The 23260-nt window shown below is 43.7% G+C and overlaps 1 protein-coding gene across 2 annotated transcripts in view; it reads left to right on the forward strand.

The window, feature by feature from the left end:
* Nucleotides 1–23260, forward strand: part of KCNIP3 (potassium voltage-gated channel interacting protein 3) — a 109750-nt gene that overhangs the window by 67239 nt on the left and 19251 nt on the right. The gene's annotated exons all lie outside the window — the stretch shown is intronic.

Raw genomic sequence — 23260 nt, forward strand, 5'->3', positions numbered from 1 at the left:
TATACATCGTGCATTAAATATTGGCCATACAGAAGTTATACACTTACCCCCTCCGGTGTTGGCGTCCCCGTCTCCATGTCGCCGACCAAAGCCGCCTTCTGCCTGGATTAGACGCGCTTGCGCTGAAGGGGCCGCTCCGGCGTGCATGCGCAGAAGACCTGTGCGGCGCCAGCACGCCGGAGCGGCCCCTTCAGCGCAAGCGTGTCTAATCCAGGGAGAAGAAGGCTTCGGTTGGAGCCATGGAGACGGGGACGCCAACACTGGAGGGGGTAAGTGTATAACTTCTGTATGGCCAATATTTAATGCACGATGTATATTACAAAGTGCATTAATATGGCCATACAGAAGTGTATAACCCCACTTGCTATCACGGGACAACCCCTTTAATGCTCCAAACGCTGCTAAATACCGCTCAGGAGAGATGGCCGCTACCATAGTCATGTATAGACAACAGAATAAAAAATTCTATGCTAAGAAAATAAAAACAGATTAGGAAAATGGAAAAAAAATTTTTTATCTAGTTTTAATTAATAAAAAGTGGATGATATAGTTTGTTCTTGTTTAATTGTTTTTTTTTTTTTTGCAAACAGCTGAAAGTTTGTAAATTTGGCAAATTAACCCAATTTGCAATGAGGGTTGAATAATTTTGATTGGAAATGTAGATAGACTTTTGTTTCTATATTCTTTTGGTTAATACACAAATTAACTAGGACTCCTTCCCACGGGCATGTGGTGACAGCGTATTACACGCACAGGTTTTGTGAGCGCAATATGCTGTACCAATCTGCCATATTCTCCCATGTTGCCACTTATACATATCGTGCACAATCCGCCAAGATAGTGCATGTTGATTGGCAGCGCTCAATGAATTACGGCTGTGTGAGCCTGGCCTAAAGCCTATAAAATACACATGTACATCTGTATAGATCAAGGTTGGACCCAAAGAACCCAAGTTCAACATTGTATATCCTGTATACACGTATCGTTTGTGTTGCAGGCGGTGGGATAGAAATGTAGGATTCAAGATACGATACAGAAGAAGGAGTAACCAGAATATACAAAATTTATTTTAGGACACAAAAAAAACAGTAGAAAAAGGATAATGATGGTTAAGCAAATGAACTTGTGCTTTCGAGTTCTTAGGCACAATCTACCGCTAGCTAAAACATAGAAATAACAACTCTATGCATAATAACAGTAACACTTTGTGGACCATGTCAATAACACCCGAAAATTAACGAGACCAAATCAAAGAAATGTAGTTGGTGAACTATAATGCACAACTTCCCTTTTGTGATGACCACTCTAATGCAGTCTTTTACAAAAGCCCATATACATATGCAATATCTCTTTAACTATATGTCCATTACCCTGATTCAAGCACCAGAAATGTGCAAAATTGGGCTTTCAATCAGGCTAGACTCACAGTTCCATTGGGGCAAAGTGATTTCTTCTACTGGCCATAGCTTGTCTGGGGTCAGAAGTGTGACTCTTCCACTAGGCCCCTTGTTCCCAGTCTTTGTCATGATGTGGCTGTAGCGCATCTCCTTTTGCACTCCGGACTTCAGGCGCACTGGCGAGTCTTCTGCTTCCACCCGGAAACCGCTGTTCGTCTTCCAGTAGCCCGGCGCTCTCCTTAGTTCAGCTCAGTTTTCATTCTGCTTTGGAGCCCACAGATTTCCGGTTTCTCACAGTTCTCTCTCTGTGACACAGCTCAAAATTAGTCCAATCAAAGCTGGAGCTGGGAGCATGCTCATTTGTATGCGCCAACATTATGGCACACATGGCGAATCTGGCACAATTAGTGGCGCATCTTGGCAGTCTAAGGGCTCACTCACATGCTAAAAGCCCATTGATTTCTATTGGGCCATTCACACCCTCATTTTTTTTATTACACACATGAAAAGGAAACTCAGCATGTCCTATTTTGGTCCTTAATATGCGCGAGATACGCACCAATATAGGCTATGGAGATTTAATATACGCATTTTAGGTACATAATACACAGGATACATACGCCCTTGTGAGCGCTTATGTGTAGAACAATCCAAGGCACTAGAGGTATACAAAAATAAAATGCAGTCTTTACTTATCTCATCCTTTTAAAAATGCAGAGCAATACACGTTTCAGCCGCACGGGGCCTTTATCAATCTTTTACCTTTTCCAGTAATTCTTGCTGCATCATCTTTAGAACAGACAAATACATTATGTCCATATTGCATCCAATACGGATTCAGGTGTGCAAAATAAGGCAATGGAGATATCAGCAAGAAAGCAAAATTGTTCCCTGTATACCACCTGGTCCCCTGTGTATAAAGGCATTGCTCAAAGACTAACAACATTGGAAAGAATGAAACTTGGAAACTACAGAATCAGACAAACCTATTTCTCAATGGGTGGGCAGCTTCAAGGGTTTTCCTATTATTGGACAACGTAATCCTTGTAACGTGGTCCATCGTATCTCAGAATGCATATATCTGAGAACTAATAAAACAATGTTAGGAAAACTGGCCAATGATGACCCAGCAGAATGCGAAGCGGTACCCTAAAGAAACAAGAATCTTCTTCTGGTGGGCTTGGTGTTGCTAGTACAGACTCCTGCGGAACCCTTCTGAGGCAGTATGCCAGCCCACGCTGCTGGCGAAAGTTGAGTTCGGCTTGAGTGATATGCTTTTTCAATAAGTTGTTTGGTTTTTCACCTATTTTGTGATGGCTGATTCCTATGAACAGCATGCAGCTGTGAAATTTTGTTTACTTTTGCGAAAAATAGCAACACATACAATTCTTATGCTACAAAGATCCTATAAGGGGAAATGCCATGAGTAAAACAAGTTTCAGAGGTGAAATATCAATTAATGATCAACCTCATTCTGGACATCCTTTGGCAAAGAGGTGATTGTTTTTTTCATGATGACAACGCATTCAAGCAACTTTCTTCTATTTCCTCGGGTTAAACTAGACCTCAAAGGAAAACATTTTGCTGATGTTGGAGGTATTCCCTTGTATGAATCAGCCATCACAAAATAGGCGAAAAGCTGAACAACTTGAAAAAATAAATCACTAGAGCCAAACGCAACCTTCCTCACCAATGTCGACTGGCATAACGCCCCAGAAGGGTTTTATAGACATTCACCTACCAACAGAAGTCAGTACTAGTAACACCTAGCCCACCAAAAGAAGACTTCTTTTTCTTTTGAATACCCCCTCATAGCACACGATCACACAACTACTAATTGAAATGTAGATACCATGTTAAGAATCTGTTCTTAAAGGGATGCGACCCTTATATGAACATATTGCACAATGGCGCTGGGATTAGGACTTGATTTTTTTCATTAACCTGTTGGTTGACATCAGATTTTGTATTGGTCTTGAATAAGGATGAGCGAGTATACTCACTAAGGCACTACTCGTTCGAGTAATGTGCCTTAGACGAGTATCTCCCTGCTCGTCCATAAAGATTCAGGGACCGCCGCGGCTGACAGGTGAGTCGCGGAGGGGAGCAGGGGAGAGCGGGCGGGAGAGAGGGAGAGAGAGATCTCCCCTCCGTTCCTCCTTGCTCTCCCCCGCAGCTCCCCGCCCCGCGGCGGCCCCCGAAACTTTATGGACGAGCAGGGAGATACTCGTCTAAGGCACATTACTCGAACGAGTAGTGCCTTAGCGAGTATACTCGCTCATCCTTAGTCTTGAGCATTTCTTTGTGCTGTGTTAGTGAATAATTCCGTACCTGGACCCTATTAAAGTGGCAAAACTATATCTTTTGGTACGCAAGATGGAAATGACAAAATGCCCTACAGGCTATCTGTTTCCAACAGCTATTTCTACATTAAAGGGGTTGTCTAACAAAGACCACCTAATTTTAAGATTACAGCTGCTGAAAGTGGGTCTGACTTGCCCCATCCCTAGCAAATAGCTGATACTATCAGGGAAGTTGACATTGGCTATACATTTTTTCAGCAGTGGAAATGTAGTATTATGTGCACCCACATTTATTACTCTGAATGTCCTCGTTATCAGAAACCCACAACTAGTAGCATGTTGGACCTTCTATCACGTCTCAGTCAGCACGTGGTTTATTATTTGCCAGCACACCTAGTTTCTGTTGGTTCTATCCAGACTAGCCAGGGTTAACAGCTCCTGTGCTTTCTAGTCTAGGTTAATTAGTCCTGCTAGTGTTTTAGAGGTGTGCTGGTGATTGACATGTCTGTCAGCCAATCGGCTTCTCCCTCCCTATTAGATCCAGCTCTTGCTGACTGGGAGTTGCAGATTAATTTCCAGTGATCCCTGAGCAGTCAGCCTGCTCAGAGCTGCTGTGTGTCTGGCTCCGGTGTTTTGGTTTGTTTCCTGTTTGTGTCTATTGTTTGTCTGTTCTTGTTCTGTTTATTTCCGTGCACTGTACCCTGAGTGTTCAGGGCTCCCTGGTAGGGATTTGTAGTGGCCTAGGTACGAGTGTGGGTCCGCACCTGTCGGAAGTGATCAGCCCGCCGATTAGGCAGGGCTCCCTCCCGGGGTAGGAGTTTGCACGGAAAGCATTTCCCTTAGTTTATTCTGCATTTACGTTGCACGGTCGAGATATACAGGCCTTTATCCTCCTGCAGAGGTGCTCTCTATCTGTTCTGCATCTAGCCACCTGTACCACCGCTTTCCCGCGTCCGTCTTGACTTTCCCCTGTACCCTGTTCGTGTTGGCAGTCCAGGACGAACATGACACCTTCTTTGGCCTTCAACTACAGCAATTTGTCATGGCGTTGACTCCACTAAATGTTGAAATCGTTCTGCACGAATATCAGCCCATATGGACAGGAAGCTTCTTGTAGTTGCACAGATTAGATGGAGGTACTGACACATTCTGAACAGCCAAGACGAAGGCTTCATCGATTCATGCTGTTTGCGTCAAGTTCTGACCTACTATCAGCATGGCGAAACAGAAATCTGGATTCATTCGACGAGGTGATGGTTTTCCATTGCTCAGTGATCCAATTTTTGTGCTTTTTTTCCCCACTGGAATCTCTCCTTTCTGTTTCTGTTTGCAGCGGCACTTGAATTAGTCATCTGCTGTTATAGCCTATCTGTACTAAGGAATGATGAGTTGTGCAATTGGACATGGTAATTGGAGCACCAGCATTGTATTTGGATGAAATTTGCTTGACTGTGCAGTGCCTGTATGTAAGAACAACATCCTCCTGTGATCCCCTTTTGTCATCAAGTTGTCTATATCAACAGGATTCTCTTTCAACAAATGCTTTTCCTCAGTCACTCCATTCTTGGTATATCCTCCACGACATTGTAAGAGAAAACCGCACAAGGTTTGTAACATATGAAACACTGGCTCCGGCTACTCCAACTCTGATGGCCAACCCTCATTCAAAGTTGCTCAAATCGCTCTACTTTCCCCTTCGAATGTGGATTGAAACTGATCCACAGAAAACTTTCTGACTTAATTTTATGCTGCACTCTGGGGGCTATGAGCATGACCAGATTAATCCCTGTATGGTAAATTTTTTTAGATCATACTGCATCACAGTAATAATGCCTCTTTACTGGCTCTCATCACAGTAGTAATGACCCTTAAGTCACTGCAGACTATACCTTCTTTCTTCCGGGGAGCACCTGTACATGCCAGACACGTGCCTGGCACTGGCCAATACCTAGTTTTAGAGTCTGAGGCCAGGCATTGGCCAGCACCAGTCACATGCAACGGTGCGTACATGTACCCGGAAGTCAAAAGATACAGTCTGGAGTGGCTTGGGGTTCAAGCAACAGGTATGTGAACCCCAGGTGTCAACAGTTGTGCTTTTATGTTGACTCTTCATGAAAACAACTAGCACAGCTGTCAACACTTGGGGATCAGAAACACTGCTTAGACCTCCAGTTTTCAGTTCCTCCTGAACACTACCAGTTTCCTTGAATGTCTAGATCAGTTTCCTGTGCGTTCACTGGCTGTCTTCCTGGGTGTTCTTGTTTGAAAGCCTCAGGCACTTCATGTAAACTTCTATTACCGACCATCAGGATGATCTCGATTCTGTCCTGAATTATTAATAGCATCTTCTGGTACCAGAAGCATAACTTGAAGCTTCTTGGCTCCAATGCAAAAACTGTAACAGGGCCCCAAATTATAATGCTTCATTCATAGTACTGGGCTCCCTATATGGGGAAGAAAGGCCTGGTATTATTGTATCTTGACGCCACCGGACTAGAGGGTGAAGACAACTAACGCCCCCAGCTGGATTGGCTGGCCAGGACAATGGGTGGGCATCATCTCCCCAGCCTGCTCCTGTGAATGCGCTCGCTCGGGCATAATGGGCTCCTGTCCATGTCCCCTCCATCGCCGCTTGCACATCCAGCGGAGAAGTCCGTGACATGAGTTCCGGCGGCCAGTGTTACAGCAGGGGAGGGAGCGGACAACATAGATCGACTGCAAGATGGAGGACCGTGCTGCACACATAGCAGGACAGTGCATCTCAGTGCCGGCCACCAGAGGGGTGGGGACACAGACCCTGGGGCTGGGAATGACAGTGCTGGGGCAAAAAGGGAGAACAGACACTGCAGCAGAGACCCCAGATTGTGGACACCCAGCTGGGCAATCACAGAGTCTCCGCAGCTGGGGATCTGCACACTACTGGCTGCCAATTTGACGCTAGGGTCTTGACAGGGGGCATTAACTCTTGCTAGCCCAGGTCAGCCCCTAGCTTCCGGTGGCGTCAAGATGCAATAATACCGAGAGGCCTTATGGGTCCCCTAAGAGTCCTGTGCCCGGGTGCAACTGCATCCTCTGCATCCCTTATAGTTACGCCCCTGTCTGGTACCTGAAAAGACCTGTGATTAGTTTTTTCTTTCCAATAATTTGTTATGGTATTTTCAATAACATAACATACAAGTGTAATTATGATTGTGGACATCAGTATTAATTACAAAGGATAGATTATACATTCTTACACAGCATATGGTCCGAGTATGCAGATTTTTTACATAAGTTTAACTGTAGCCTGTAATATCTGTAATATTCAGATTATTTTATTAATAACATTGTTAACATTTGGAACAAGAAATAACCATCGACCAGTGTGTAGCATTTTGATAGTTAATGAGTCTTGGGGTATTGATGGATGGGGGTATAAGGGGAGGGGTTGAGTTTTTAGATTGACGAAGGATAATGGTTAAGCCATATGTTCCATTTGTTGGTGAAGGCGTCTAGTTTCCCACCTTGGACTGCTAGCATGTTTTCGTATAAGCAGTTGTTTGAAACAATCAATATGATATCTTCTATCGAAGATATTATATTGGTTTTTCAGTTTTGTTCTAGCGTACAATGGGAAGCATGAAGAACATGTCATGTGATAGTTCTGAAATTCAGTGGGAGGATGTCAATACCGAGCAGCAAAAGGGCCAGGCCCGGACTACTTTTAATATAGGGCGAAGGAGAGAGTGATTTCAACAGACGGAACACCAAACCCCACAGACTAGAAATAAGTGGGCAGCCCCAAAAAATATGGAAAAGCGTGCCCCTTCAACCACAGCCTCTCCAGTATAGAGGTGAGGTGTCAGTAAAATATGTGCAAGTCTATCCGGGGCGTAGTACCACCTTACTAGTCATTTGAAATATTGTTCATGGTGGGAAGTGCATGCCATAGACTTAATAGCCCACTTTATAGCAATTTGCCAGTCCCTAATAGAGAACTGGCTTGCTAGGTCTCTTTCCCATTTTAGGAAGTGCCTGATTCTCTCCAGGAACATGTTATCTGAAAGTAGTGTATACATTTGTTTGTGTTTTTTTTAGAGATTATTGGTGGGATTCTGTATCTGTTCCCTCAAAAACATTGGTATGTGGGCGTGTGTATCTGGGTGGGAGCAGCGAAATTTCCTGATTTGGATAAAGGTGTAGAATTCTGATGAGGGAACTTCGTAACTTTCTTGTAACAGTGAAAAAGGTATAAGTTAGTCGCTGTGATAAAACTCTATGACTGATTTGATTCCCGAGCAGGACCATGCTTCAGTGGAAAGATTAGGGCATAGATGATTTAATGCTGAAAAGGGGATGGGAGCTTTCTGATTGTTTTGTGTTTTTTGTTAGACATTCTTTCCATGCGGAGAGACGCTTGTACTGAAAGTATAGGTGGCAGTTCCAAAAGAGAATAATATTTATGGAACGTCACTAGATATGCCTTCCAATCCATAATTTGTGTTAAATGGGATTCTATAAGAGGCCACGTTTGGTCGGGGTGGGAGTTGCATAAAAATTTGGATTGGTTTATTAGGAATGATTTGTAATTTTTCAGTTTAGGAAGGCTCAATCCTCAGTGTTTCCTGAATTTAATCATTGTATGGAAAGTGACCCGGTGTTTTGAATTTTAGTATTATCCATACCACATCCATAACTTGTAAATGGTTGCAGGTATTGAAAAAATTACTGCGCCTATCAATTTCTGATGAAATGCTACCCATAAATCATGTATCTCATGACCCTCTTTCCATTGAAGTTTTTTGGGCTGAATCCAAGTTGGCCAACAGGCACCACCATAGTGCCAAAAAGTGTTCTACAGAATTTCCTACTTGAATCTCTTATTATTCAGAGGATATTCCGTGTGGACCTGAATTATAAATCACCCTGTATTTCCCTATACGGATACAATTTCTGTATTTCCCTGCATTGGCTCACAGTGCTAGAATTTCCTTAGGCAGTGAAGGATGGAGCCTCTAAAGGTGCACAGATTGTGGTTGAATGCTGATACCAGAGATTTATCAGTTACATAATTTAGGTCACAGGCTGCAGTCACATAACACAGGATATTGGATGCTGGATATTAAAAGCATAACTCCTATTTCACTTATCTGCAGTTATTCTTCCAGTAACTTGTATTATCCAGCATAATCCTTTTATGATGGCAAAATTATTTTCATACTGAGCTACCACAAAAGTATTACAGAACTGAATGTGAGATTGATATTTGTGGTCTTTATACTGTACATTCCTCAGAATATAGGCTGAATCTTATGTAATATATGCTCAAGCAATAGGCGAAATATACTACAGAGGGTGCGGAAAGTCTTCAGACCCTTGCACTTTTTTTTACATTTTGTTATGTTGTGGCAAATTTAAAAAATAAATTTAGTTTTTTCCCATCATTCTGCACTCAGTACCCCATAATAACAAAGTGGAAACAGAATGGGAGAAATCTTGCAATTGTTTTTTAAAGTATTCACACCCTGTACTAAGTTGAAGCAATTACAGCCGTCAGTCTTCTTGGGTCTGATGCCACAAGGTTTGAACACCTGGATTTGGGGATTTTCTGTAGATCCTCTCAAGCTCTATCATTTTCAGGTCTCTCCAGAGATGTTTGATTGGGTTCATGTCAGGGCTCTAGCCGAGCCACTCAGGGATATACACAGAGTTGTTCCTAAGCCCCTCCAGTGTTGTCCTGGCTTTGTGCTTAGGATCATTGTCCTGTTGGGAGGTGAACCTTCTGCCCAGTCTGGGGTTCCTTGCACTCTGGATCAGATTTTCATTAATAATATCTCTGTACTTTGCTCCATTCCGCTTTCCATCGACCCTGACCGGTCTCCCTGACCCAACTGCTGAAAAGCACCTCCACAACATGATGCTGCCATCACCAGACTTCTCTGTAGGGATGGTATCGGGCAGGTCATGAGCAGCGCTTGGTTTCCTCCAGCTATAACACTTAAAACTGAGGCCAAAAAGTTCAATCTTGGTTTCATCAGACCAGAGAATCTTGTTTCTCACAGTCTGAGAGTCCTTTAGCTGCTTTTTATTGAACTCCAGACAGGCTTTCAAGTGTATTTTACTGAGGAGAGTCTTGTTACTTGTCATTTTATAATAAATGCTAGATTGGTGGAGTGCTGCTGTGATGATTGACCTTCTGGAAGTTTTCCTGCACATTGGATCTTTCGATCTCAGCCAGTGTGACCATTTGGGTTCTTGGTCACTTTTACCAAGGACTTTTCCTTGATTACTTTGTTCGGTGGGTCAGCCAGCTTTAGGAAGAGTCCTGGTTGTTCTATACTTCTTCCATTTGAGAATTATGGAGGCTCTTGAACTTTCAGTGCAGCAAAATATTTTTGTAACCTTCTCCAGATCAGTGCCTCCACACCATTCTGACTGAGCTCTACAAGCAGTTCTTTCCTCCTCATTACTTGGTTTTGGCTCTGATATGCATTGTGAGCTGTGAGACCTTATGTAGATTGGACATAATTTTAAAACACTTACTTTAGCCACTGACTTTACCACAGGGGACTCTAATCAAAGTTGAAAAACTTCTCAAAGATTATCAAGACAAATACGAGGACCCTCCCCCCCACCCCCCACCCCCCCCCCCCCCCGAGCTAAATTTCATAGCAACATAGTATGTAATGCTAAAAAAAAGACATATGTCCATCCAGTTCAGTCTATTACCCTCCAAATGTTGATCCAGAGAAAGGCAGGAAAAACCCAATGTGGTAGTAACCAATTTTCCTTATTTAAGGGGAAAGATTCCTTCCTTAATCCAATCTGGCAATCAAAATAATCCCTGGTTATAACATATAATATTGTATCGCTCAAGAAAGACGTCCAGGCCCCTCTTGAACTCTTCTATCAAATTTGTCATCACCATGTCCTCAGGCAGAGAGTTCCATAATCTCCCTGCTTTTACAGTAAAGAACCATCTTCTATGTTGGTGTAGAAACCTTCTTTCTTCTAGACATAGAGGATGTCCCCTTGTTACAGTCCCAGTCCTGGGCATAAATAGATGATGGGAGAGATCTCTGTATTGTCTCCTGATATATTTATACATAGTTATTAGGTCACCATTCAGCTGTCTTTTCTAAACTAAATAATCCCAATTTCGATAACCTCTCTAGGTATTGTAGTCTGCCCATTCTGTTTATTATTTTTGTTGCCCACCTTTGTACCCCTTCAAGCTCTGATATGTCCTTCAGAGTTAAAACCTGGTGAAAAACAATGCCCACCTGGTTTGACGAGCTGTGAGTCTCTTAGCATTGGCGAGATATACCAAGGTTTTATGATCAGTATATACGGTAATGGGATGCCTTACCCCCTCAAGATAGTGATGCCACTCTTCTAGAGCCCACTTAATCGCCAATAACTCACGATTACCCACGTCGTAGTTACGCTCTGCCGAACTGAACTTCCGTGAAAAGAACGTACATTGGCTATACCCAGATCTCCCGCTGATTTCCTGAGACAGTACAGCCCCCGCCCCTACCTCAGACAGATCGACCTCAATGAAGGCTGTACTCGTACTGGGGCAGCATAAACGCCCTCTTGAGATGACTAAAAGCCTCTAGGGTCTCTGGCGAACATCTTATCAAGTCGGCCCCCTTGGTCAGATCGGTCAGGGGCTGCGCAATAACCGAATAATTCTTAATGAATTTATGGTAGAAATTTGCAAAACCTAAAAACCGCTGGAGAGCTTTCAGGTTATCTGGTCTGACCCATTAGGAGATTGCTGCCACTTTATCATACTCCATCTGAATCTCCGTGGGTGAAATCACATAACCCAGGAAAGACACGTGTTTAGTGCCAAAAATGCATTTCTCCAACTTGACAAAAAGTTGGTAGTCACGCAAACGGGTCAGAACCAGCCTCAGGTGCCGCACATGAGAATCCCAGTCTGGGGAGTACACCAGAATGTCATCGAGATATATGACCAAAAATACCCCCAGGAAGTCATGGAAGACTGCATTCATAAATCCCTGATATACAGCCGGGGCATTACAAAGTCCGAAGGGCATGACCAGACATTCAAAATGTCCTAACTGGGTGTTGAACACAGTCTTCCACTCATCTCCCTCTCGGATGCGAATTAAATTGTAAGCCCCTCTTAAGTTCAATTTGGAAAACCAGTGGGCCCCTACCACCTGATTCAATAAGTCAGGAATCAGGGGCAAGGAGCACTGGTTCTTCACTGTAATTTTATTCAAAGCCCAATAATCCACACAAGGCCTCAATGTCCCATCCTTCTTCTCTACAAAGAAGAGACCTGCCACAACAGGGGACCTGGACGTCCTGATATGTTATTTGGCCAGAGACTCTGAGATATAGGACTTAGGAGCTTCGTGCTCACGCCCCGAAAAATTGAACATGGCTCTCTTAGGGATGTGACTGTTGGGGATCAAATCAGTGCCGTAGTCCCACTTCCTATGGGGAGGCAAAGTCTCAGAAAGTTTCTTGAAAAATACGTCATGAAAATCAAACAAATACTCTGGAATAAGTACGGCATCTGCTGAACACATAGGCATAGTAGTTAAGTGACTATGACAGGACAACCCCCAATGTGTCAATACCCGAGTGGACCAATCAAATCGGGGATTGTGCAGTGCCAGCCAGGGCATACCAAGCACTACGTCCACAGACATCGTTTCCATTACGAGGAACGACAGATTCTCTGAATGGAGAACACCCACAGTAAACTGTAGAATGTGAGTCCTCCATTGTACAACACCTGCAGGCAGAGGGGTAGAATCAATATTAGTCAAGTGTATGGGGATCTTTAACGCTGAGAATTCAGTTATCAGAGGTCTGACAAAATTTAAATTAATCAAATTGGCGGCAGCACCCAAATCAATAAAAGCCTGACCGGACCGAGTAAAATTCCGGAAGCCAATCTGACAAGGCACCAACAACATAGAGTGCACCTGTGATCCTAGGCGACCCTCCTGACAGTCGCCTAGTATCTGAAGTTCTTCCGTCGGTTCAGGCTGATGTTGCATCTGCTTCTAAGGACAGGTCGCTACCCGATGTCCGGCTTTCCCACAATAGAGACAGAGATGCTGAGCCATCTGGAACTGTCGCCGTTCCTCGGGACTTAGCTGGTCCACTTCCATAGGCTCGGCACCAGAAGGTGGCATGGGAGAAGTGGGAGCAGGTCTTCTGGATTCCCTAGCTTTGCAGGCCTGACGCTCCTCTTTTCTAGATGTCAGCTTTGACTGCCAATTCCATCGCATCATTGAGTGCGGGATGGGAAATGAGCAGATCCTTGACAGCGTCAGACAGCCCCAACAAAAACACATCTCTGAGGGCGCCATCGTTCCACGAGGTTTCACCTGCATACTGTCTAAAGTTAGAGCAATAGTCCTCTACCCACTGCTGCTCCTGACGAAGGGACATGAGATGAGATATCGCCAACCCCGCACGGTTCGGCTCATCAAAAATACCTCCAAGTTCCCGAAAAAATAAATCAACTGACTGCAGGCAAACCGAACTCTTGGGTAAGGAGTAGGCCCATGTCTGGGGTGAACCCCGAAGTAAGGACATAATCAATCCCACTTTCTAGGACTCTGAGCCGAATGAGCGAGGACGCATCCGAAAGTACAATCTACATGCATGCTGGAAAACAAAAAAACTAGCTCCCCTCCCCTGAAAACACCTCAGGACAGGACACTTGGGCTCCGGAATAGAAGGGTCACCAGAAATATGCACAAACTCCCGCTGCTCCTGGGCCACCATACAACCAGACAGGTCTTGCATCATGCTCACTAAACCCTACAACCGACTTGTGAGGGCACTCATGGCCCCCATTGGAGAGCAAAAAAACAAAACCCGCTGGGTAATTTTAAGGGCCAGTTATGTTACGGTATACTGCCCTTGATACGCCAGCCTGGGTTGCCCTGATCTCACCCGCAACCCCTGTCCCTACCTACTTGCCTTCACTCCTGGCTAACCCCAGGCGGGCAACTGGTCGGCGGTCCCTACTCTCACTAGGGACCGAGAAGGGATGCTGGTGTACCTGATGGAAAGGGCAGAATAACAACAGAAAAGGCAGATGTAATAAACCAACACAAAAATACAAAGCAGACCTACCTGAGGCAGAAGGAATAACCTGGCAGAAATAGCAAACAAGCTGACAAGAGCAGGAGACCGACAGAGGCAGGCTAGCTAGCTCACTGAGGGAAACCAATAACTGGCAGTGATTGCAAGTCACTGCCAGACTTATAAACAAAAGCCTCTGCCCAGGGGCGAAGAGAGGGAGAAGCCAACTCCCAACAGACAATATAAAAAGGAAGCTAGTGCACAGCAGCTGCACTCACCAGTGCATGCGCGCTTGGCGCCGCGAACCACTAGCACACTGCCGGCCAGGCACCCGTGCCCCCGGCAGCTGGACCACAAGCCGGGGGGACATACCCCGACCGCGGCACCCAGCACCCCGCTGCTCCGGGAGGAGCCACAACAGCCGCATGGTAACATTAATTCCCTTAAAACCCAGGGGTGTATGCCATCGGGACCTGGCATTTTATCAATTTTAATCATTTAAGACAGCTCTGCACTTCTTCCTGGGTTAGACTAGTGACATTTAGTGGAGCATTTACTTTTTCACTCTGCATCACATCTGACACTTCATTTTTTTCTGTGAATACTCTGGAGAAAAAGCTATTTAATAGATTTGTTTTCTTCCCATCCCCCCTTAACTTTTTTTGCCACATTATTTATTAGAGGGCCAACACTTTCCGTATTAATGTTTTTACTATTTATCTAGTTAAAGAACAGTTTGAGGTTAGTTTTACGCTCTTTGACAATAAGTCTTTCTGTCTCCATCTTTCCTTTTTCTATCTGATTTTTACATAATTTATCCTTATAGGTTTTTAGTGCTTCTTTGCTGCCTGATTGTTTTAGTAGTTTAAAAGCTTTCTATTTGCTTTTTATTGTCCTATTTACATTTTTATTAAGCCATATGGGTTTTCTCCTACTACTAAGTCTTTTATTCCTGTAAGGTTTGAATCTCTCACAGTAAGTAATTAGGATGCTTCTAACGTTTCCCATTTATTATTCGTACTCTTATTTTTGAGGACATTATCCCAGTTATTAAGGTTAAGGGCATCACTAAGCTGATCGGATTTGGCCTTCCTAAAGTTTAGTATTTTCGTAGCTCCCTTATACACCTCTCTCTTGAAGAACAAGTTAAAATGTATTATATTATGGTCACTATTTCCCAGGTGCCCCCCAACCTGCACCCCTTGTTTTTTGTCAGGTCTGTTGGTTAGTATTAAATACAAAATGGCCGCCCCCAATTAGTTGTGTCCTGTACAAAATGGGTAAGGTAATTATCTTTAGTAATTGAGAGAAAGTTGTTACCTTTATGAGATCTGCAGGTTTCAGCTTCCCAGTTTACATCCAGATAGTTAAAGTCCCCCATAATAATTACCTCATTGTGATTTGTTGCCTCATCTATTTGCTTCAATAATAGAGTTTCAGTAGCTTCTGTTATATTTGGTGGTCTAAAGATAACCCCTATGAGAATTTTATTGTTGTTTTCCCCTTTATATATTTCCACCCATAGGGACGTCACATTTGTAAAGACAAATCCCCCCCCCCTTTCTGTTTTTTACGATCCCTTTTGAACAGACTATAACCTTGTAAATTCACCGCCCAGTCACAGCTTTTATCACTTGTATATCACTTCACTCCTGTCCATACATCACCCAAGTGTGCTCCGCACTGCTAACATAATAAGCCTAATCACCCCTCTAATACAAACCTCACACACTCACCTCCAGGACTTCTCCAGAGCATCACCAATCCTCTGGAATGCTCTACCGCAAAGTATATGAACAATCCCCAACGCACAGAACTTCAGACGCGCCTTAAAGATGCACATCTTCATAGAAGTATACCAAACTCCTGATCTTATCCCCACCCACAATATGCCCCCTGCCCCTCCCTATAGCTTTCCACTTTTGCCTATCATGTACATTTCCTGCCCCATACGTCTTGCACTACCCCCACCCCGTTTTGTGTCCTAAAAAGTGTATATCACATGTTATCGTTGCATTGCAGTGTTGTTTTTTCCCCCTTGTTCCACCTCCTGCCCCTGTACCTTCTGTATCACCCCACCCCATTTGTTTCCAAATAATTCAATAGTTTATCTAACTTTTGTCATTTCTGTAATTTTCATATTGTTTGTGTTCCGCATGTGCCTCAAAAGCGCTGCGGAATAAGTTGCCGCTATACAATTAAGATTATTATTACTTCATACACAGATAAACAAACTCTGAGGGGCAGCATCTGAGCCAAGGGGGAGCTAGAGAGAGAGAACTTACAAAATCTGAAAATCCTCTTTTTCCGACTAACAGTAAATTGCCCACCATGAAACACTGTGCCTACGTTTTCTACAATACTCACAAAATTCTTATGAAGATTCTTTGTTGCTTGTCTAAAGCTTGTGTCTGTAGAAAGCCGAGCTGCAAGGTTTTAAAGAACCAACAGTTTCTCTCAGCGTTGGGGTGATTTGTTAGCTGCTGTACACAGGATTGCTTGAAAGTTTACATAATATGTCTTTAATGACAGCAGGACAGAGGAGAGGTAAGCATGGCTGTGGCCATCTTCCACACCTCCTTACTTCTCACTCTCCATCTCTAACTGAACTCCTCCCTGACTCACTCCATACTCTCCCTTGACTTCTGCCTCCTAATTTCTAACTTTGCCACTGGTAATAAGCCAGAAACCCCCTGCCTCTGGGGCTTGTCACAGCTCAGCTCCAGCTATGTGATTTACAACTGTGAACTGCTTAATCACCATAACTACTTAGTTCCCTATCCTGACTCCTTCATCTTATTAAACTCCAGCATAACTACATTTTCTTAAATGAACTGGTAGTTAGAACAGTTGCTCTTAACTTGCAGATGAAGTACTTCTATTGTGTAGTGCCAGTCCAGGTCACTACATGCGTATCTCCCATAGACCTCTGAGGCTCTTTGGTGCGCAAACATGCACAAAATTGTGTGGAAAAAAAATGTGTCGTCAAAACAAGAAATCGTCGCAATTATAATTTAAGTTAGAATTTTAAAAAATCAATAAAGTAAAAAAGAAAACAACAACCACATATTTGGTATAGGTGGTATATATCATATTTTTTTTATAAGCAGTGCAGTAAAAACCATTAAATTTGGTAGTGTTGTAATCATGCTGACTCACAGAATAAAGTTATGTCATTTTTTCTGTAGTCTGTACACTTTAAAAACAAGGCCCACCAAAGATTTTAAAATTGCATTTTTTACCACCTCACTCAATTTAGGAATTTTTAAAAAGTTCATCAATACATTATATGATACATCACACAGTACCATTGAAATTCATGGTATGAGAAAAATAAGCCCTCAGAAAGCTACATTGACTGAAAAATAAGAGTTATTTTTTGAAAGTGGGGAGGAGAAACCAAAAATAGGAAGAAAAAAAGGGGGGGGCTGCGTCTGTAAGGGGTTAAATACTGCGGAGTAATGTAAAATAACATCAGCTTATAATACAAGTCTCCCAGGAGCAGACTACACACAGATGTGATGGAAACAAATACACTTAATGAAGCTGAGCATATCAGGGATAAACATAGTGTTATACTGATAATAAATTGAATACCCTGAAATGGAAAGATTATAGGGCAGGCGAGATGAGTCAGTGTTGGCGCGTTGGTAATTTGATGCATCATAGGGTGCACTATAGAGATGGCTTCAATAAGTCAATAATTTGCAAAAATAGAGCATTGAGAGGTGAGGCTAAAGATGCAGCGTTACTGGATCGGTACCAAGTCTTGGTCTTCTGAACACCTTCACAAGTTTTACATCAGATCAGTCCTGAGAGCTGCCAGCTTTAGATTGGTTTAAATAACAGAAAAAGAGATGCCCCGCTCTTGGACCTACTCTATAAACCCAAAGCCAAAAGACACATCAAACATAAGTCTTGCAAGACCCCACAGAAAGTGGGGACAACCAAGGTTCGCTAGGATGGTCAGAGATGGCTATATCTCGGTAACCTAGTGGAAGTCCACTGTAGGTTTCCTAATCAGAAATTGAGTTAGGGTCATATGTTTGAGGCAAAACACAAGTGTCCTTTTTACTGGCAGTACTTAAGTGGTAACGATGCAGTACCAGTAGTTCTTTGGGCTCATTTAGACCATGGTTTCTTGACTTATGCGGGTCTGACCCAAATGAGTCGGATTCCTCATGTGGCACTGACCGTGGGCGGCAACCCCGCATACCTGAATTATCTTTACTGCAGATGCTCGCCGTCAGTCATGCGCAGTACAGATTTTTTTTTAATATTTGTGTTTTCCGCACTGTTGCTAGGCGATGATGCGGGTACTCGCGGTCTATCTGCAATGTCATGTGAGCAGACATGCGAATGTTCTTTTTTTGTAATGTATGCGGAATGCCGTGGATTGTCCACACAGGTGACAATAGTGAATTCCACTATTCAAATCCGGTCATGTGAAACCGACCTTAGGCAATCCCCACCACTTTCAGTCACACCGAGTATCTATAGGCAGTCTCTCACATCCTTCCAGTCACTCGCTCCTGGCAGGGACTAGGCAGCTCTGCTCACACTCTGCCAGCAAATCAACTATTGATGACCTATCCTGAGTATAATTCGTCAATAGTATTTTTCTGGAAAACCTTTGTAACAAAAGTCGTAACTGACAGAACCTTCAGGGACCACAGTATAACAAAAATGGAAAGGTGCTTGTGTGAATGCAGCTCTATTCAATCTCCTGCTCACTGCAGGGAATGCAGTAAGACAGTAGTAAGGAGGACAGGAAACACAGAACCTCCATTCTTTGGATTAGTGGGGGTCTCATTGGTGAGACCCCACTGATCAGCAAGTTATCACCTATCCTGTGGATGGGGATAACTTGTAATTCTGGTACAACCTCTTTAATCTTAAGAAAATCTATACTGACTGAGGAGCTCGCAATAGCTATTTTAGCTGCCAGAAACCACAGAGAAACCCATCTACGAGGGGTGACTGAAAAGTTCTCGGCCCACCCAATAAAGGTTGTCAGTAGTCCAAATGTTTATGGCTACTTTTCAACCTAGTCCCCTTTTAGGGCCACACACTTTGCCACCGGTGCTGCAGGCCCATTATACCCTCATTGTAGAACGTTTCTTCCTGCATGACAAAAAAGTCCTCCACCGCAGCCATGACATCTTCATCTGATCGAAAATGGGTTCCAGCTAGATATTTCTTGAGCTTAGTGAAGAGATGAAAGTCAGAGGGGGCCAAATCGGGTGAATAAGGTGGGTGCCGAAGCCACAGGACTTGATGGCAGATATCGCAATGGCGGATGTGTGCACGGGCGCATTGTCCTGATGAAAGAGCCCTCGTTTTGTCAACATCCCGACACGTTTCACTTTGATGGCCTCCCTCAAACGCATTAGATGAGCAGCATAATATGCTCTGTTCACTGTCTCACCTTTTTTGAGATACTCAGCCAGACTAACACCCATCAAATCCAAAAAAACAGAGACCATCACCTTACCAGCTGATGGGACTGACTTGAACTTCTTGGGGGTGGGTGAGGAGGGGTGTTTCCACTGTTTCAATTGAACCTTGGTTTTGGGTTGAAAGTGGTGGACCCATGCTTCATCCATTGTCACAAAACGTTTGAGAAATGTCCCAGGATCTGCCTCAAAAAGGGTAAATTTTTTTGGCGGACATGACGTGTCTCCGACGTTTGTTTTCTGCTGTCAACATTCTTGGGACCAATCGACATGAGATCTTGTGCATGTCAAGTACAACTCTTATGAGGTGTCCAACACGTTCCTGAGATATGTCCAGTCTCTCAGCAATGCATCATTCTGTCACACGCCTGTCTGCCATGATGATATCCTGGATTGCAGTGATGTTTTCCTCCGTACTGGCCGTTACCGGCCTTCCACTGTGAGGTGCATCCTGGACAGAGGTGTTGCCCCACTTGAATTCTGCCACCCACTTTTTTACAGTGGAATAGGAAGGGGAATCCTCCTCTAATGTTTCCATCATGTCATTATGGATCTCCTGTGCACTCATGCCCTTTTTCAGCAGGTATTGGATGACCGCACGCTTGCTCTCTTTTTCCATTTTTCCAGATGTGTACACCTTGGACACTTCAAACTCCAATATCTGAAACAAAAAAAAAAGGTATTAATGAAAAACGTGGTATGTAACCTAGCAAAGGAATGTACTATTAGTTGCTAAACTGACATTCTGCTTAGACAAGTATGTGTAGATTAAGAAATGTTGGGTATATTGTCTAAAATCAAATTAAACAGGACAAATACAGACTAAACCGAACAGACACAGACAGGATGGATACAAACCTGGGAATACATTACCTAAATGAACCAGGACATTGGTGAGCCCTGCCTGAAAGTAAGGCGATTGTCCCGATAAGGATGTCTCCACGTCTTGTACATACTGGGCTTAGTCTATCCCTGGATGACAATTGGGGGACAGGAGGACATACGTACAAGTCTGGCAGGGAACACTGCCACAACAAACATACAAGACTCACAGATGGAAGGGAATCGGGCGTCTACACACCTACTGACAGAATGGAATCGGGAATTCACATGCCCACGGACTGACTGGAATCAGGTGTCCACGACAAGGCCCTAGGGTCCACCTACCAACAGATGAAGAGGAACGAACAAGAAAAGACTCGGGCATCCGGCTACCAATTTGATTAGTAGATCAGACATACAAACAAACTAATAGACAGATGGACAAACTGACAAGCAAGCAAACAGACAAAGTGACAGACAGACTGATAGAGAGACGAGTAAGCAAGCAGACAAATTAACAGACAGATGGAAGGACAAATGGGCAAAATGACCAAACACAGCATAGCATGCACACATCAACATGACAGACAGACCGACCAAGCGAGCTTAGGCAAAGCTTCCTGCACAACGAGGAAGATATAGGGAAAATGACCAGCACTCATGGCAGGACGTGTTTGGATTATATAGCATAATGATATTTCTCTCATTGGTCAACCAGGGAAACAAATATTGTGCATCGACACCAAAATCTGTGTCAAAATTCACATCAATGATGACGATTTTGAAGCTGCTTTTGATGCAGAAATGACGCTGATTTTGGTGCAGATTTTCAGCTAATGAATCACTCCCGGAAGGCCCATACACACCTCATGCAGAGCAGAGTATGAGGTGTATGACATGACACAAGGGTTCAAAGAACACCAAAGAGAGAGTCCTTGTCACATGAACTGTCCCCTCAGGACCCACATTAGGCATTACAGTGTAATAAGTAGTTATAAGTTTTGCGCAGTGTTCCTTTAAAGGGAAAGCAGCTGCAAGTTTCTCATTTCAGCCAGGAAGTATTGATATGGGAATAGCCCTTTTAAGAAAGATAAATAATATTGCAATCTTGGATACCCTCCATAAGGCCGCCTGCAGACGAGCGGGTCAGATCCGGCGGCGAGAATTCTCGCTGCGGGACCCGACCCGAGAGCCTGCAGTGACGAGCGCGTACTCACCCGCGCCTGGCGGCCCCGGCTCTTTCATGTGCCGTCTGCCGCGCAGCCGGCGCATGCGCAGACCGGAGCTGGCGGCCGTGTGAGTGTGAGCCCCGCACAAAAATAGGACATGCCGAGGTTTGTTTGCCGCGCGAGATTTCGCGCGGCTAAATCGCGGCCGTCTGCATAGGGGTGCATATTGTAATGCACTCCTATGCAGACTTTCAGTGGCGGAAATCCCGTGGGAAATACCACCGCGGGATTTCCGCCCGTGTGCAGGCAGCCTAAAGGTCAATATTTGCTCCCGCATATGAAACAACATCCATATTGCATATTAAACATTTGAATCATATGGCTTCTCTAAAAAAAAATTAAAAACATGGCTACTGTCTTCCAAAAACAGGACCATTCTTGTTCATGGGTTGTGTTAACAGTAGGCTCACTATAAAAGAGAATGACGGCTCCTACATTGTCAAGAATGATGAGGCCTCGGAAGTTCTACTGATGCGTCCGAAATTCCTATGATGGAAAAAACATTTTCAAATTAAATGTTAATGATCATAAATTTTGTAGTACTAGGAATTTCATGAAAAAATTTAACTTATGGTTTTATAGGGCAAAACAGGATTATGATAGTATTGGATGCAACAAAAACTTGTTCAATCCATACCAAAAGCAAGATACTGTATTCATTTATTCTATGGTGACAAAACAATTGTATCAATAAAACAAGGACTACAATGTATGATTTATAATGCATGTTTGTTGAAGGCAGGAAAAAAAAAACTTATGCCTGTATGCTATATGTTCAAGCTATACAGCTAGTGTTGTTGTTGTTAGCCGTTTAGTAGTTCACGACCCTCGGCGACCCTAAAGTTGAGCTCCCTCCATGTTTTTCGGTTTTACACTGCTTCTTTCAGATATGTGATATCCATGCCAGTATCAGCTCTGACAGTATCAGCCATTGTGTCCTCTGGCGGCCGGGTCTTCTTTTGCCACTGATCTGTCCAAACATTATAGATTTTTCTAGTGACTCTGCTCGCATTACGTGGCCAAAATCCATGAGCCTGGTCAGCTTGCTCTCCAGTGATAATCTTATACGATTCAAGACCTCTCTGTTACTCTCGCCGTCCAGCATATACGCGGCAGCTTTCACCAGCACCACAGCTCAAACGCATCAATCCTCCTTCTATCAGCTTCTTTCGCAGTCCAGCTTTCACATCCATACATGGCTATGGGGAAAACGGTGGTTTGCACTATCCTGCGTTTAGTGGCTATGTTAAACATTGCGCTTCGCCCAAATGCTATCCTACGTTTTATCTCTGGCATAGATTCTCCAGCATGGTCAATTTTGGAACCAAGGAAGATGAAGCCTCGCACGCATTCTATGGCCTCATTGTCGATTTTGATTTGAATTTGGACATTTTTTTGCAGCCGTCATAATTTTAATCTTCTTTAAATTCAGGTAGAGACCCATTTTTTTCACTTTCAGTTTTAATCTTCCGTATCAGCGGCTTCAGACCTGCTTCAGTTTCTGCAAGCAGAGTTGTGTCATCCAGATAACGGAGATTGTTGATGTTTCTGCCACCTATTCTCACCCTCATTTTTCAATTTGTCCAGGTCCAATTTTCACATGATCACTTCCGCATAGAGGTTAAACAAGAAGGGTTAGAGGCTGCAGCTACGGAACAATAGCCCCCATTCCGCATGCAAGCAAGATCCTTCTCAAAATTATACAGGAAAAACTGAGATCAGTAGTCGAAGCAGCACTCCCTGATGCGCAGGCAGGATTCCGGCAATAGACCATGGAAAAAACTTGAGAATACCAAAAGAATATCTACATGTACTTCATCGACTACATCAAGGCTTTTGATTGCGTTGACCATGACATGGTTATAGTAATTTTGCCTTCTGCAAAAAAAAATGTCTGGAAATGCTGCCATTGTATCCAACATGTGGATGACACAATATTGCTATGGAGGCCTACTACCCTTAATTAGGTTATAACTTTTTAAGAGGGT

Source organism: Eleutherodactylus coqui, chromosome 2, assembly GCF_035609145.1.
Source record: "Eleutherodactylus coqui strain aEleCoq1 chromosome 2, aEleCoq1.hap1, whole genome shotgun sequence".
In the NCBI taxonomy this organism is placed as follows: domain Eukaryota; kingdom Metazoa; phylum Chordata; class Amphibia; order Anura; family Eleutherodactylidae; genus Eleutherodactylus; species Eleutherodactylus coqui.